This window comes from Peromyscus leucopus, chromosome 8b (genome assembly GCF_004664715.2).
Source record: "Peromyscus leucopus breed LL Stock chromosome 8b, UCI_PerLeu_2.1, whole genome shotgun sequence".
NCBI classification, from domain to species: Eukaryota; Metazoa; Chordata; class Mammalia; order Rodentia; family Cricetidae; genus Peromyscus; species Peromyscus leucopus.
In genome coordinates this window covers 31,856,452-31,872,272 of record NC_051086.1, presented here as the reverse complement: position 1 = coordinate 31,872,272, position 15,821 = coordinate 31,856,452, and the positions used below count along the sequence as shown (strand labels likewise).

Here is a 15,821-nt window from a genome sequence, read left to right as displayed (position 1 = left end):
CAACCCCCCCCAAACCCCCAAAAAGCAAAAACAACAACAACAACAAAGCTGGTATTCACTGCCTGGGAGTCCGACTCATCGGTTGTGTAGCTTTTCAAGACAGTGGGGAAATGAGCAGTAGCAACTCAGCTGTATACAGGCTTTGCTGCATGAAGGCCTGAAGGGTGGCTTTCCTCATTCACACGTGCGGATGCGGATTGTGGTTTGTTATGAAGACGGAATGTGATAATGTAAATGATTCCTTTCACATGGTAATTGGGTACAGGAGAGCACTAAGAGCCCTCAGCTCTCACAGTAATGGTTTACTATCCATATCTACAGGTCCTGAGGAAACATTTCTTCTATTCATAGCAACTTGGCCAAGACTTTACACCTCTGTTCTCCATAAAAAGGTTCCTCTGAGGCAGGGGATATAGCTCAGTGGTAGAGAGCTTGCCTAGCATGCCCAAAGTCTCACATTGGATTCTAGCATCATTTATACAACAATGACAAAAAAATTAAACGTTAAAAAAGTTCCTCTGATGTGGTGATGCATGCATTTAATCCCAGTACTCGGGAGGCAGGAGCGGGGAGATCTAAGAGGATCGCTGTAACATATCCCATGATGTAGATTTTAAAGCACCCTTACAGGATTGGGTACTACTGTCTATACTATAGGTTAAGAAAGAAGGTCTCAGGGGCTGGACAGATGGTGCAGTGGTTAAGAGCACTGGCTGCTCTTCCAGAAGATTTGGGTTTGATTACTAGCACTCACAGGGCAGCTCACAACTGCCCTAACTCTAGTTCCAGGGGAATCTGGTACCCTCTTCTGCCATCTGCTGGCATTGAACACATGTGGCATGTAGATACACTTGCAATAAATAAATGAAATAGTCCCTGATGTGCATATTGGGGCATACCTTTAATCCCAGCACTTGGGAGAGAGAGGCAGGAAGATCCCTATGAATCTAAGCCCAGCCTGGTCTACATAGTGAGTTCTGGGCCAGCCAGAGTTACTTGGTAAGACTCTGTACAAACAAACAAATAAAATTTAAAAGGTTCCTTTGCATTAAAGAATCATCCATGTTTCAGTTCTTAGACATTTAGTGAGATTTCATATTCATCTTACAAATATATATTTAAAATATTGAATTATTTTATTTATTTTTTTCCTGGAGCTGAGGACCAAACCTAGGGCCTTGCGCTTGCTAGGCAAGCACTCTACCACTGAGCTAAATCCCCTTGAATTATTTTAAAAACAAACTTTTATTGGGATTGTACAAAACCAACAGCTGCTTATTGGTATGAATGGTGGTCTGCAGGGCAGGGGTGGGACCAGGCAACCTGGTGCCTCTGGTTCTTACCCATGCTCTCTCTCTTCCACTAATGAAATGACTGGACTGTGTGAAAATCAAATGAGCTAGTGCTGGGAGGAGGCCTAGCACAAAATATACATTCAACAAATGCTAACTAGTGAACAAAATACAGCAGCCCTAACCCAAAACCAAACCAAACCTCCCAGAAAATCCAAGAGTGCTTATTTCCATGCATAACCACTGTAAGTTTTTAGAAAGTACAGGCTGCGTGAGCAGCAGTGTCTACATAATGGGACACATATATGACTACTCAGCCCATGTTGTGTCCCCTGAAGGGGACTCTGCACAGTGGGGGCTCCCTCCCAGGCTCCGGATTAGGTACAAACCACACTCAAACACCTGTTTTCACAGAGAGATTCTTTATTTAACGGGGAAGAAAAAAGTGGCTGCTTTCTGACTCAGGCAGAAAAAGAGCAGCAAATGACCTTGCAGGTGTCATTTTTTTCCTTTTTGTGGCTATAGGGTCTTTATTGCAGGTGTCATTTTTAAGAGGAGAAGAAGGGGATGTCTGTGATAGAATGGGCTGGGATGTGGGGTAAAGGAGACAGGATGAGGGAGAAGGGGAAGGGAAGGGGTAATTGTCCCAGGGGGACAAAGGACTGCCTCTGGATAGAGGGAGACATAGGCAAAGGCTGGTTTATAAAGATACAGTGGGAAACCCAGTTAGGATGAGGAGTTTGATTTTAATTGGGTATGTTAATTAAGTGAACCAAAGGCAGTTTCTGGTTGCTGGACTTCAATACTTTGATGGTTAGACCTTGGTAGTTAGCCTCAGGAGGAGGAAGAGGCCAGATAAGGAATACATCTTGGTGTCTAGTTTTAGGAATGTAATCCAACGGGTTTTTAGCAAGGTAGAGGGAATGGAGAGAAGGGCAAGGCCTGCCAGAGCCACATGCTCTAGTGGACTAGTGTCTCTTCAAACCTGAAGAATCCTCCTTTAATATACATTCATCCCATCAGTTCTGTTCCTCTAGAGAGCACCCCTGACACCAGCAAAAATATTAATATATATTTAAAAGCTGTAAAGATTTTGAATGTTTGTTCTGATTTGAACAATACACAGTAGCTCTGTGCTTTGCACGTGTGATCTCATGTAGTTTACACATCAATTCTGGTTCTTTCTCTTCCTCCCCCTCATCCCCCTTCTTTTGAGATGAGCAAATAAGATCAGTGAGGTTAGGTGATTCCTCCAGTGTCACACAGCAATGGAGCAAAGATTCACAGTCAGTCTCTTTGACTTCCAAGTCTTATGTACCACTTACAAGACTGATACTGAATTAAGAGAAGGCATCCCACACTCAAAAGAGAAGAATGATCTAGATTTACAGCAGTTGGCAACTCCAATACTCTGGGCTTAGACTTCTTTTTTTTTAAAATTAAAAAAAAATGTTTATTATGCATACAGTGCTCTGCCTGCATGTATCTGTGCAGGCCAGAAGAGGGCACCAGATCTCATTATAGATGGTTGTGAGCCACCATGTGGTTGCTGGGAATTGAACTCAGGACCTTTGGAAGAGCAGCCAGTACTCTTTTTTTATTTTAATTTTTCATTATTTTTTTAAAAATTGCACTCATGATATTAATTACACTCATGATATTAATCACATTTGTGGTATTCATAGATTACATTCGCAGTATGTATATATTTTTTTTAAATTTTAAATGCCGAATGTCATTTATTGAAGGAGGGAGGAGGTCTTAAATACAGGCTTACAGCACAATGGGAGAACCCCGGAGGGCAGAAGTTCGCTACTGATGTTTTACAATCTTGCATCTAAGCTGTTAACACCCATTATTCAGGATACACAGACAAGGAACTTCCCTTAAGCATTCAGGAGGGTGGAACCTGGCAGGGAATTAGCATAGGGAGGATATCAAGGTCAAGGTCTGCAAGCAAGGCAACAGTTACCCAAAACGGGGGCCAGGACCTACAGGTCCCCCTTTTATTAAAAAATGAGCTTCTGACTTGGGTTGTGTGGGATGTCAGCAGGTCACCTTACCTGTCATGGAGACGCCTGCCCAGGCCACACAGGTGCTCTGTCTTAGGTTGGTGAGTGCCCCCCCCAGGCATTACCTGTCTCTGAATACTCATCATACAGGCTCAATCGTGTGTGAGTTGCAGAGTTAACTGCTGCCAAAGATCTCAAAGTGGCACTGGGCTTGCAATCTGTGTGTTCGACACAGAAAAGATCTGCAGAGGTCCTATCTCACCCATAGCCAGTAGGCTAAAGGCAACTGAGCCATTCCCTTCCTTAATGAGCCATACTGTACGTTGGAGTCCTTGTAAGATAGTATCCCAAAAGCAACTGGAACTTAAGATTATAAATTTATAATTTTCAAAGCCAATCAAGATGTATATAACTACTGAATTAAATTTATCATGCCCAGTAGAATGGAAGATTAACTAACTGTGGTAGCTACTTTTGTTGCCAGGGTCTCCACTGTGCTAGCTGTAGCAAGCAATTATGAAATGGTAATCCCAGAAATAGTAGCAGCGGTGGCCGCCATTGCTATAACAGCAACAGAGGCAGCAGCAATGTCAAATTCTCTTCTCGAGTGTGTGGGCATCCACTGGCATGGATACAACTCCAGTAACACGAACCGCCAAGGCCCATTTTTTTTGATTCCAGCACGACTTTAGCTGGTAGCTCTTCTGGAGAATCCAATTTCATGGCTACAGTTCCTAGGCTTACATTAATGCTTGCCAAAGCTGGTGATATTGGGCAGCTAGTACTCTTAACCTCTGAGCCATCTCTCCAGCCCTGGGCTTAGACTTCTTAACACAGTGATTTGGACATTAAAGCAAAGTTAGAGTTTCTGCTGTTTATTAAACAGCCTCTCAAGAAGCTCTGATAGTTACTCTTTAATAATAGGTTTATTTGCACGAGTGTTTTGCCTGTGTGTGTGTATGTGCACCGTGTGCATACCTGATTCCCATGGAGACCAGAAGAGGGAGCCAGAACACCCCGGACCTGGAGTTATAGATGATTGCTAGCCACCATGTGGGTGCTGGGATCTGAACCCAGGTCCTTTGTAAATTTCTCTGAACCACTGCATGTCCCTTTTGTACCTCTAACAGATTATTCCTAAAAGATGTATTCTTATTATTTTATTAAGGATAGGCATGTGTGTCTGTATGTGGATATGCACATGTGAGTGCAGGTGCCTTCGAGGCTGGAAGCAGCAGATGCCCTGCAGCTGGAGTTACAGATGGTGGGAACAGAGCTTGGGTCCTCTGGAAGAGCAGCAGGTGCTCTTAAGCACTGAGCCATCTAATGGGCCCTAAGAAGCCCTTATAAAGTCTCTGTCCATTCATTTCTTCGTGCTTTCTTACACTGAATTTGTGTGACACTGAGGTTATATTTCTTTACTATCTGGCTCCCCCTTATAAAACTAATGTAAGTTAGTCTTGTTTTTCAAGCATGATTTCAAGTCAAGGGGAGCAGGTAAGCAGTGTCAAGGAAAATACCCTTTGCAGACAGTGACAGGAGACAAAGGTCGCATAAATGTTTAACTTTACTGTGCATATTAATGTAAGCATTGAGCACACTTGGCCCCCAAGCAAATTACTTGTCACAGAATGAGGATGAGGGGCACGTGCTGCATATGGCATGTACTTATTTGCAGTGCCATTGGCAATGGCTGAAAAATGGAAACAATCTTCATGTCTTCCCAATGAAGAAAAGGGAAAAAAAAGTACCTATATGTGATGCAAAGCAATTCACCTTAAAACAGATGAGGTCTTGCCATTTGTAATGGATGGACCTGAAGATTATTATGATGAGCCAGACACAGGAGGCGCATGCTGCCTTGTTGCACTCATGTGAGGGCAGTCAAATGTTCATCTTATAGCCCTTGGGGGCAGAATGGTGGTTACCAGATGCTGGGGAGAGTGGCTGGGAAAGGCTGATGAGTGGATACTGGGCTATAGTTAATTAAATACAGGCATGAAGTTCTGTAACCCTGGTGTGGACTGCAGCGACTGTAGATAATGGTAATGCACTGTGTGGTGATGCTTAATCTTGGCTGTCAACTTGATTAGATCTAGAATCAGCCAAGAGATAAGCCTGTGAGGATTAACTGGGGACAGCGTGGCACCTTCCAGTGGCAGCCCAATCATTAGGTGGCCCAAGGGAAAAGCTGCTGCTTTTTGTCTGCCTGCTTTCGCCCTTTGCGATTGAGGCCATCTACAAGATTGCTGTCCCCACCACCATCCATCCTTCACTGACCTTGGAGTCCAGCTTTTTGGGCTTTCCAGTGTCGACTGAAGACAGTGGCTCTCCAGGAGTCCTCCAGGTCTTCAGTGCTGAATTGGAGTCCCTAAGGCATTCAGTCTGGTGGACTGAATAAGTATGGGGGTTCTCAGCCTCTCCAGTGTGAAGACAGCCATTGTTGGACTACTCAGGCCATAAGTGTAAACCAATCTAGTAAGTCCCCTTTGTAATATTCATGTCTGTTCTTCTCTTCTAGATAACCCTAATACATACATCTATACTATTGCATATATTTTAAAAAGACACAAAAGGGGCTGGAGAGATGGCTTAGCAGTTAAGAGTACTAGCTGCTCTTCCAGAAGATCCAGGTTTGATCCCAGCACCCACATGATGGCTCATGACCATCTATAACTCCAGTACCAGAGGATCTGATGCCCTCTTCTGCCCCCCCTGGGTACCAAGCATGGATGTGGTATATAGACATACATGTAGACAAAAAACCCATGCACATTAAATGAATAAATATTTTTAGAAAGCCACAAGAAAAGATTTTGAATATGAACGTGCCTCACTGTGAGCCCTGTTCAGCTGCTCTGCTGGCAGAACTAAATGGGACCTTTGAGGGAAGCTAAGGAAGGATGAAGATGCCAAATTCTGGTGAGGGGAAGGGGAAATAAATATTTTAAAAATAGATTTAGTATATGGGGTGTATGTGTGTGTGCGCGCGCGCGCGTGCATGCACTTGCATGCACTTGTGCATGTAAGTGCTCATAAAGGCCACAAAGGGACATAGTATCCCCTGGAGCTGAAGTCACAGTGGGTTGTGAGCTGCTGTATGTGGGTGCTGGGATCTGAACTCATCTTATAATAGAGCAATAAGCACTCTTAACTGCTGAGCCATCTCTCCAGATCCCAGAAAATAAACACTTTCTGAAGTTTTCAGATATACTAGGCACTCAAGTATCATAACTCACTACTTTTAGGGTTAGAGGCAGAGAAATTGAAGGAGTCTTGGAAAATTGTTAGCATTACAATCTTGGCGAATACTTCTTTCTTCTAGTAAACTGAGAATCAAGAGTTTTATTCTGCCCACACTGTAGAGAGCACAACATATATCTGTACAGGTTCCCCAAAATGATCTGGGGGGGGGGTCCTGTATGTTCATTTGTTTCTTAAGGGTCATCATGAGAAATGGAAAAGTTGTCTTAAAGGACAAAATCCCTCCGCCATGTGGTTGCTGGGAATTGAACTCAGGACCTCTGGAAAAACAGCCAGTGTGCTTAGCCTATGAACCATCTCTCCAGCCCCCCATCTCCTGCCCCCCACTGACCTTTAGACTCAAGGTCACCTTTAGACTGACCTTGGAGATCACAGAGATTTCTTTTTTTAAGATTTTATTAATTAATTAATTAATTATGTATACAGTGCTTATCTATCTATCTATCATCTATCTGTCTGTCTGTCTGTCTATCTATCTATCTATCTATCTACTTATTATGTATCCAGTATTCTGCCTGTATGTATCCCTGCAGGCCAAAAGAGGGCACCAGATCTCACTATAGGGTTTGGAGGCACCATGTGGTTGCTGGTAATTGAACTCAGGACCTCTGGAAGAACAACCAGTACTCTTAACTTCCCTAGCCCCCTACAGAGATTTCTTATAGCTCAACCCCAGAATGAAACTTTTCACTAGCACGGAGAGAGTCGACTACTACAAAGCTTCTCAGACAGGGGCCAGCATATGCCAAATGCCATCCTTAGAGAATGAGAAAGAAGAGGAATGCAGCTTTTGGCATTGGGTTGGTTCCCAAGCCTACACACTAGAATGGGCACTACACCTCTAGGATGGATGCTAGGAATGCTGGAGGAGCACCTTCTGAATGGGAGGGGGGCAGGTACCTCTTAAAATTGTCCAGCTGTGGGCCACCAGGAGTTGTCTTCATGGTCACCAATTTCCTAGACTCAGGATGGTGTTCACCTTGTACCCCACCTGCTCTGGACATTCAATGACATCTACTGTGGGCAATCCCTTTACACTAAAGAAAGAGTCCTTTATTAAAAAGGAAATAAAACAAACATAAAACCTAGAAACAGCCTCATTTTTTTCAATATTCATGTGATGGTAAAGGGACTTATAGGATATTCTTTCCAGAATGCCAGGAACTCGTTATAAAGTTTTAGTTTTTCGAGAATTTCATGTACTAGTACTGTATTTACATTCTATACATCTCTTCCTCTCCCACCTCTAACTCCTCCTTGTTCCCCCAAACTCTCTTTCAAATTCATTACCTCTTTTTATTACTGCTACATACATGCATGTATTCATTCATACATGCATACAAACACACACAACCTACTGAGCCCACTTAGTTCTGCACCTATGTGTTTGTGTTTAGGGCTGACATGATTCAGTAACCAACCTCTCAAGGGGTTCAACCATGGGAAAGACGGGTTCTCTAACTCTCGGTAGCCATTGATGGCCTATAGCTCTTCATTGGGGGTGGGGCCTTGTTAGATTTCCCCATCCTCGTTGTCATGTCAACTGATGTTGTCATTGTGAAGGTCTCCTTTGGGCAGCCATATTGTTCAGAGTTCATGGGAATAGTTTCCTTGTCATGTCTAGAACTAGCAGTAAGTACCCTCATCTTCCTCCTCTTAAACTCTCTCTGCTTGTTTGATCTTCCCTGAGCCTCGGGTTTAGAGACCAGCATTTCATTGTCAGTTCTCTGCATTCTAGCCAGTTGGGTCTTTCTGTAATAGCCTCTCTATCTGCTGCAAAAAGACGCTTCTTTGATGATGGCTGAGATAGACACTTATCTGTGGGTATAGGGTAAGCATTTAGAATCCAGTTAGAAACCATACAGGTTTAGAAAAATGGCAGAAGTAGGTTTTCCTCTTGGGTCCATGGCCTCTCTAGCCACAAGTAATTGGCTAGTTTTGCAGTATCATGCTTGACTTCCCTTCTGTTGAGTGTGTGCTAAGTCCTGTTAGATATTTGTTGGTTACTCCCAAGATACAAGCGCCAGTATTGCACCATTGGGGAATAATCTCTTGCCTGGCTGGTCACTGTGCTCCATTGGCTTTACATCTGGGCAGGACTATTGATTTCTTTTTTTCCCTTGGTAGCTTGTATAGGGCCTTTGGATACTATGAGAGACAGTCCTCAGTGAGGAGGCTTGGGAAGCCATTTTAAATAGCTATTTACAAGGAGTTTGTAATGGTGTGGGAATTATATGTCATTATATAATAATCTCAAGAGGGAAAAAAGCATCATACAAACTTGTATACATAGCTTGAACTCATCTATGTTGAAACTTCTCTAATATTACACTCAGAAAAATGAAAAACAATTGAGAGGAAATTTTCAAAACACACAGTAGCTGGCTTTTTTTTAGTTTCCAGAGCTTACGAGTGTTAATTTAATGAGAATCAATCTCTCTCTCTCTCTCTCTCTCTCTCTCTCTCTCTCTCTCTCTCTCTCTCTCTCTCTCTTTCTGAGACAAGGTTTCTTTGTGTAACAGCCTTGGCTGTCCTGGAACTCGCTCTGTAGACCAGGCTGGCCTCGAACTCACAGAAATCCACTTGCCTCTGCCTCCTGAGTGCTGGGATCAAAGGCGTGTGCCACCACCTCCTGGTTGAATGTTTATCTTTTTTAATGGAAATTTCAACTATACAAACAAAACAAAACAACAACAAAACGGTTTCCAATGGTAAGAGTTACTCACGCACCAGCTAAACCAACAAATTCACACTCTGTAGATCCTTAAGGCTGCAGAATGTTAATGCTGCAAGGATTCTAAAGATTTTCTTTTTGGGAGGAGGTCACACATCCTTTTGTAAACCTTTTAGAAACCACGACATCTCAGAACATGTCCATATAAACATGCTGTCATTGAAGTGGCTTCTAGTTTTAAGTTACAGCATGCTGTCCTAAAAGCAGCTTAAGCCATGGAATGCCCCGCCTGCAGGGCTACAACAGGTTCTTGACCACCCTAAGGAGGGAATGTAGGGACAGGAGATACAAAGGAAAACACACCAAGTCTAGATTCTGATCAAGGTGCAACTTTATTTCATTCCACAAGGGTTTATATAGTTCCTGCAGGGTGTGGGGGGGAAGCAAGAAGCTGTCATCTGCATAAGGTGGGGCAAGCTAACAGGATGTTTGTATAGGATGTTTACAGGGTGAGAGGGTCAAGGGCTCTGACTCAATGTCCTCCTGTTGCTAGGCAACCTGACTGTAAGCTGATCTAGTTCCCTGTCTTATCAGGGGTCTGTATTTTTCCACTAACTAGAGATCCTGTCCTTGTCCCTGACAATGGAATCCTATCCTTGTTTGAGATTTTGTTTTTTAAGGCATGTGTGTGAGCATGTGAATGCAGTGCCTATGATGGCCAGAGGTGTTGGATTCCTCTAGAGTCAGAGCTACAGGCAGTTGTTAGCTGTCCAATGTGGGTGGCGGTGACAGAGTTTGGGTCCTCTGCAAGAGCAGTAGGTGTTTAGCTGCCCAGCCACTTCTCCAGCTCCCTCCCACATCCCATTATTGTGTGGTTAGCTTATGGAACTAAAAGCTTCAGGCGCATAGATGCTAGGGTGTCAGGTGATGCTTGATGTGGCATTCAAACAGCTCCACCAGTGCTCTCCTTTCCTCCTTTTCCTTTTCCTTTTCCTTTTCCTTTTCCTTTTCCTTTCCTTTTCCTTTCCTTTCCTTTCCCTTTTTCCCTTTCCCTTTTCCCTTTCCCTTTTCCCTTTCCCTTTTTCCCTTTCCCTTTCCCTCTTTCTCTTTTTCCCTTTCCCTTTCCCTTTCCCTTCCTTCCTTTTCCCTTTCCCTTCCCTTCCCTTCCCTTCCTTCCCTTCCTTCCCTTCCTTCCCTTCCTTCCTTTCTTTTTTTTTTTTTTTTTCTTTCTTTTTTCTTTCTTTCTTTCTTTCTTTTTTCTTTCTTTCTTTTTTCTTTCTTCTTCCTTCCTTCCTTCCTTCCTTCCTTCCTTTCTTTTTTTTTTTTTTTTGTTTTCAAGATAGGGTTTCTCTGTGTAGCTTTGGAGGCTGTCCTGGAACTCACTCTGTAGACCAGGCTGGCTCACTGGTGAGTACCAAGGATACTGGTGGAAGCTTTGAACCTCCAAGTCCAACATGAAACTGTTTCAGCATTCCTAGGAGATTTGGTTTGATTATAAGATTTAGATACATGATCATCCTGTGCTATGACTTTGTCCGGGAAGAATGGCTTCTTCAGCTAGACCCCTTGCTCTACCTTAAAACCAACATGGAGTTTGTGTCTCTGGGACCACATTGTTTCCTAACAGAAACTGAGGGTAGTGTTGTTCCAGGATACACAACATTCTGGACAAAATTTAGCTGTTTTTTTTTTTTTTTTTTTTTTTTTTTTTTTTTTTTTTTTTTTAAGGAGGGTTTGTTTTAACAGGTTTGATAGGGTCTCACTCTATTGCCTAGGCTGGCCTGGAACTCACAATTCTCCTGGCATAGACTCTCCAGTGCTGGGATTCCAGGTTTGAGCTATTGCATCCAGTTTATTTAGCCTTCTTAAGCTCCCTGATTCCCACCTATGTACTGCATGTTAAGAGTACCCAGTCTGATCCAATCCTCTCTGCTTAGTGATGAGGGTTCAAAGGCTCAGAAGAGGTTACAAATACCCAAGGCTCCTTAGCCCTGTCAGCCTGCTGCTCTTCTGGTACCCAAACTTCCTCTCCCTCCACACACAATAAGTTAGAGATGACTAATAATAAGCAGGGTACTGAACAGCGTCTTACACTGAGGTTCCCTATGGACCCAGGATGGATACATTTTGATGAAGAGCCAGAAAAGACTTTATATCAAGGGATGGAGGGCACAGCATAGATCTGACTGTACCAAGCGGCAGCTGGAGGCTTTCCATGTGAAAGAACATGGAAGGAAAGTGATAGAAATGAGAAGAGAGGGGAGACAATTTTATTACTTATGCCTCTATCTTGAAGATAACCATTGTAATTTCCTCTCTAAAAAATTCTGCTTCTTTGGAGGCAATGGCTGTATTCTAATAAGCACTTGCTTATGAAATGCGCAGTAATTGGATTGGGGTGTGAATTATTAAACTGTGTGTGGGGTGTCATTTATTGCCAGATGTTTAATGACTATGTTCAGATGTGTGGGGCTTCCCTATCTGCCTGGAAGATAATACTCTTAGGAAGAAAATTGCTTAACCCTGGGTCAGGATGAGGGCGGCTTTTTTTTTTTTTTTTTTAATAGTTGTGTTGAATAGGCCCTTAGGAAGACCAAAGTTCAACTGCCTTATTATTTGTTGGTTTGTTTGTTTAAGATAGGGTCTTGTATACTTACCTGGTAGGGGAGATACCATGATCATGAAGGTGGTTTTCCCAGGGCGAGGCTTATCCATTGCTCTCCGGATGTGCTGACCCCTGCGATTTCCCCAAATGCGGGAAACTCGACTGCATAATTTGTGGTAGTGGGGGACTGCGTTCACACTCTCCCCTGTTTAAAAGAATTAAAATTAAAAAAAAAAAAGATAGGGTCTTGTGCAGTCAAGGCTGGTCTGGAGCCTGATAGGTAATCAAGGATGACTCTGAACTCTTCATTCTGCCTCTACTTTCCAAGTGCTAGGACGACATGCCTGAAACAACCATGTCTGGTTTATAGGATGTTGGGGATTGGACTCAGGGCTTCTTGATTTTAGGTAAGTACTTCACCAACTGAGCTACATCCCTACCTGCCTCATTTTAGAGACAGGACAAATCTACTGTTACTGCCAGGAATCTAGAATAAGATAAGTGGCCAGGCCCTGGGTACTTGAACATCCTAGGGAGTGTTTTTGCTCAAACAACCTGAGCTATAGAAGTGGCTTCCTAAAGGAAAATTGGGGAACATTTTCCAGAAAAGGGGAGTGGGAAGCTACATAGGTAGGAATTAACATATCCACTATAAGCATTTTTTCTTTATTCTTTTTTTTTTTCAAGAAGATTTAGTTTATGTGTATGAGTGTTTGCCTGATTGTACGTGTATGTATTATACATGTACCTGGTGCCTGTAGAGGCTGGAAGATGGTGTTGGATGCCCTGGAACAAAAGTTGCAGGTGGTTATGAGCCACTACATGCAGGGAATCAGACTTGGGTCCTCTGCCTGAGCAGTGAGCTCCCTTAACCACTGAACCATCCCTCCACCCACTTAATTCTTGATTATCTCCCATTTGAACCACTGCTATAAACCCTCTGCTTTCCTTCAAGCATTCTTCTTCCCCTTTGAGCCCACCTTATTTGAGATGCCAGATGATCACCATTCATGCCTAGATTTTCTCTTTATGCTCTTCTATACAGACTCTTCCAGGGGCTTTCAAAGCCATCAGAGGTCCAGCCTTTATCGTTCATCCCATCCCAGCCCTTCTTCTCCACAGGTATAAATTTGACTTCCATTTACTTCCTTGTTTTCTTAGTGCTACCATCGACTTCTACTTAGAGTCTAGAGCAAACTCAGTTTCTTTCAAGCTCCTTTCCAGATGTCTTCTTAGTTGGGAACTTGCCCTGGTCTGTGAACACTGTTCTCCATTTCCTCCCTTTTACAGTCTTCTGGGACTGCTATAACAAAGTGCTACAAAGCTTATGGTTTAAACAATGGAAATTTGTCTTCTTGCAGCCCCAGAGGCTAGAAGTTCTAGATCCAGGTGTCAACAGAGTTTTCCTGCAGCCTCCATTTTACCTAGCAGGTACCATCTTCTTCTTACCGCGTCCTTGCCTGGCCTTTCCTCTGTGCATGCATCCCTGCAGCTTTCCTTATGAGAACAATAGTCACATTGGGTTAGGTCTACCCTGATGGCCTCAGTTTAATTTCACAGCATCTTTGAAGGACCTCTCTCCCAGGCCAGTCCTATGGATTAGGACCACCATGTAACCTCATTTAACCCTAATTGCCTCTTTGAAGATGCTGTCTTCAGATAATGTTTTATTCTAAGACACTGTGGAAATGTGACATCTACATATAAATATTTTCTAGGGTTAGAATTCAGTTCCTACTAGCACTGAAGCTTCTCCATTTTGTATTGTTAATATTTATGTGCTTATAACTTCCTTAGAAGATGGAAGTTCCTTGAAGGCAGTGCTGTCAAAGCTCCTCATCTATATCTTTAATCACCCATTCTGCTTAATATAATTACTTAGACAGTGTCTAAACTTTTTTAAAGTTGAAAATAGGTTTTTTATACAATATATTCTGATTAAAGTTTCCCCTCCCCTAACTCCTTCCACATCCTCCTACTTCCCCACCCACCCAAATCCACAAACTTCCTTTCTCTCTCTAATATATTCTATATTAGAATATAACAGGCATCTAAAAATAAGACAAAATAAAAGCAAATCAGAATAGGACAAAACAAAGAGTCAAAGAAAAAGTACAAGAAATACATCAGACCCTGAGACACTCACATTTGCACATACAGAAATATAAAACTAAAGTGATAACCAGGCATGGTGGTACACACCTTGAATCCCAGCATTCAGGAGGCAGAGGCAGGCAGATCTCTGTGAGTTCGAGGCCAGCCTGGTCTACAGAGTGAGTTCCAGGACAGGCACCAAAGCTACACAGAGAAGCCCTGTCTTGAAACCCCCCCCCCAAAAAAAAAAGTTACTAAACATTTTATTGAATAGTAAGAATTTCTCATTTTCCAAATTCCCTTTCTCTATAAAAATCCAGGTATATAGTAGTGGTACACTGGGCTTTATGAAAAAAGAATACTCTTTACACTAACCCTGTCACTGTGTAGTTATGTGATCTTAAGCATCACATTTTTTTCCTTGTGGGCACGTCACTCTGGGCCTCTGTTTCCTTAACTTTAAAATGGAGATGGTAATATTTTCCATTTGTTTCACATGGTTGCTTATGAGTACTAGTGAAATTATTTCATCACAAATGAGCACCTACTGCATACCAGACAGTGTTCTAGGCACAAGAGACACAATAGGAGCAAGCTGAGCAAGGTTCCTGTCCCCATGGCTATTGGTGAAATTATTAAGGCCACTCCACATAGTTAAAAGAGAGATTTATTTTGTGGGGTAACTTACAAGTGAAGGGATAGGTAACAGCGTCTGGGAAAGGTGTAATGCAGTCAGACAGTGTTCTCTGGAGAACTCTGCTCAGTCTACATCCAGCGTCCAGGGTCCAGGAACCAAGAGAGCCATGCATCCGGATCTTGGGTCTTCAGGGTCCTCTCTTGGCCCTGCTTTGTAGGAGTGACAGTTACCAAAGCCTCAACGAGGGTTGGAACTTCCAGATCAAAGCTGGAATGGCTACCCACTACACCATGGCTGTTGGAGGATGGGTGATGAAGAAGATTGCTGATACAGGAAATTCTTTCAGAAGGTGCCATGTTCTATGTAGACGTTAACACAAAGAACGTCCTAGTAGTAGGCTTAATTCCTTTAAAAGGGTGTGTGTGCAGTGACCTAAGGAGGTGATATTCAGTTGAGACATGAAGAGGGAAAAGACATGTCTATTGTTTCATTGTGGGGAGAAAGAATGAGGCAGAGGGAAGAGCAAAGGCCCTGGGGTTGGGAGGGTGAGAATGAATACCGACATAAGCTGGGGGAAGTGCTGACCTGTCACATGGGATGACTGGCCAGTGTGCAAGGCCTCTTGGGCATTACACATGGACCCCTGGAGTGAGTCATAGTGTTGACTGTCTTAATTACTTTCTTCTTCCAGCGATAAAAATACTCTGACAAAAGCAACTTAAGGGAGAAAGTGTTTATTCTGGTTTATAGCTCATGGGTACCATCCATCATGTCAAGGAAGTCAGGATGGCAGGTGCTTGAAGAAGTACATCACATCAGCAATCAGGAAGCAGAGCGGGATGAATGCATCACAGGACTCAGCAGGTTACATCACATCAACAATTAGGAAGAGGGATGACTGCATGGCAGAGCTCAGCTGGTTTTTTCCATCTTACGCAGTCTAGGCGATGTTCCCACTCACAGTGGGTGAACCTTTCTATCTCAGTTAGCCCAACAGCTCACCTTGACTTACCATGTTGGATTTTTTTTTCAAGACAGGGTTTCTCTGTGTAGCTTTGCACCTTTCCTGGAACTCACTCTGTAGCCTAGGCTGGCCTTGAACTCACAGAGATCTGCCTACCTCTGCCTCTTGAGTACTGGGACTAAAGGCGTGCACCACCGCTTTTTCTTTTTGAGGCAGGGTTTCTCTGTGTAGCCCTGGATGTCTTGGAACTTGCTTTGTAGACCAGGCTGGCCTTGAACT

The 15,821-nt window shown here is 43.2% G+C and overlaps 1 non-coding gene across 1 annotated transcript; it reads left to right on the top strand.

Moving 5' to 3' along the window:
- The first annotated feature begins 11,891 nt into the window (after positions 1-11,891).
- On the top strand, positions 11,892-12,055 carry LOC114706403. Its single transcript, XR_003736520.1, has one exon. It is a non-coding gene; the product is annotated as a U1 spliceosomal RNA (small nuclear RNA).
- The last annotated feature ends 3,766 nt before the right edge of the window (positions 12,056-15,821 follow it).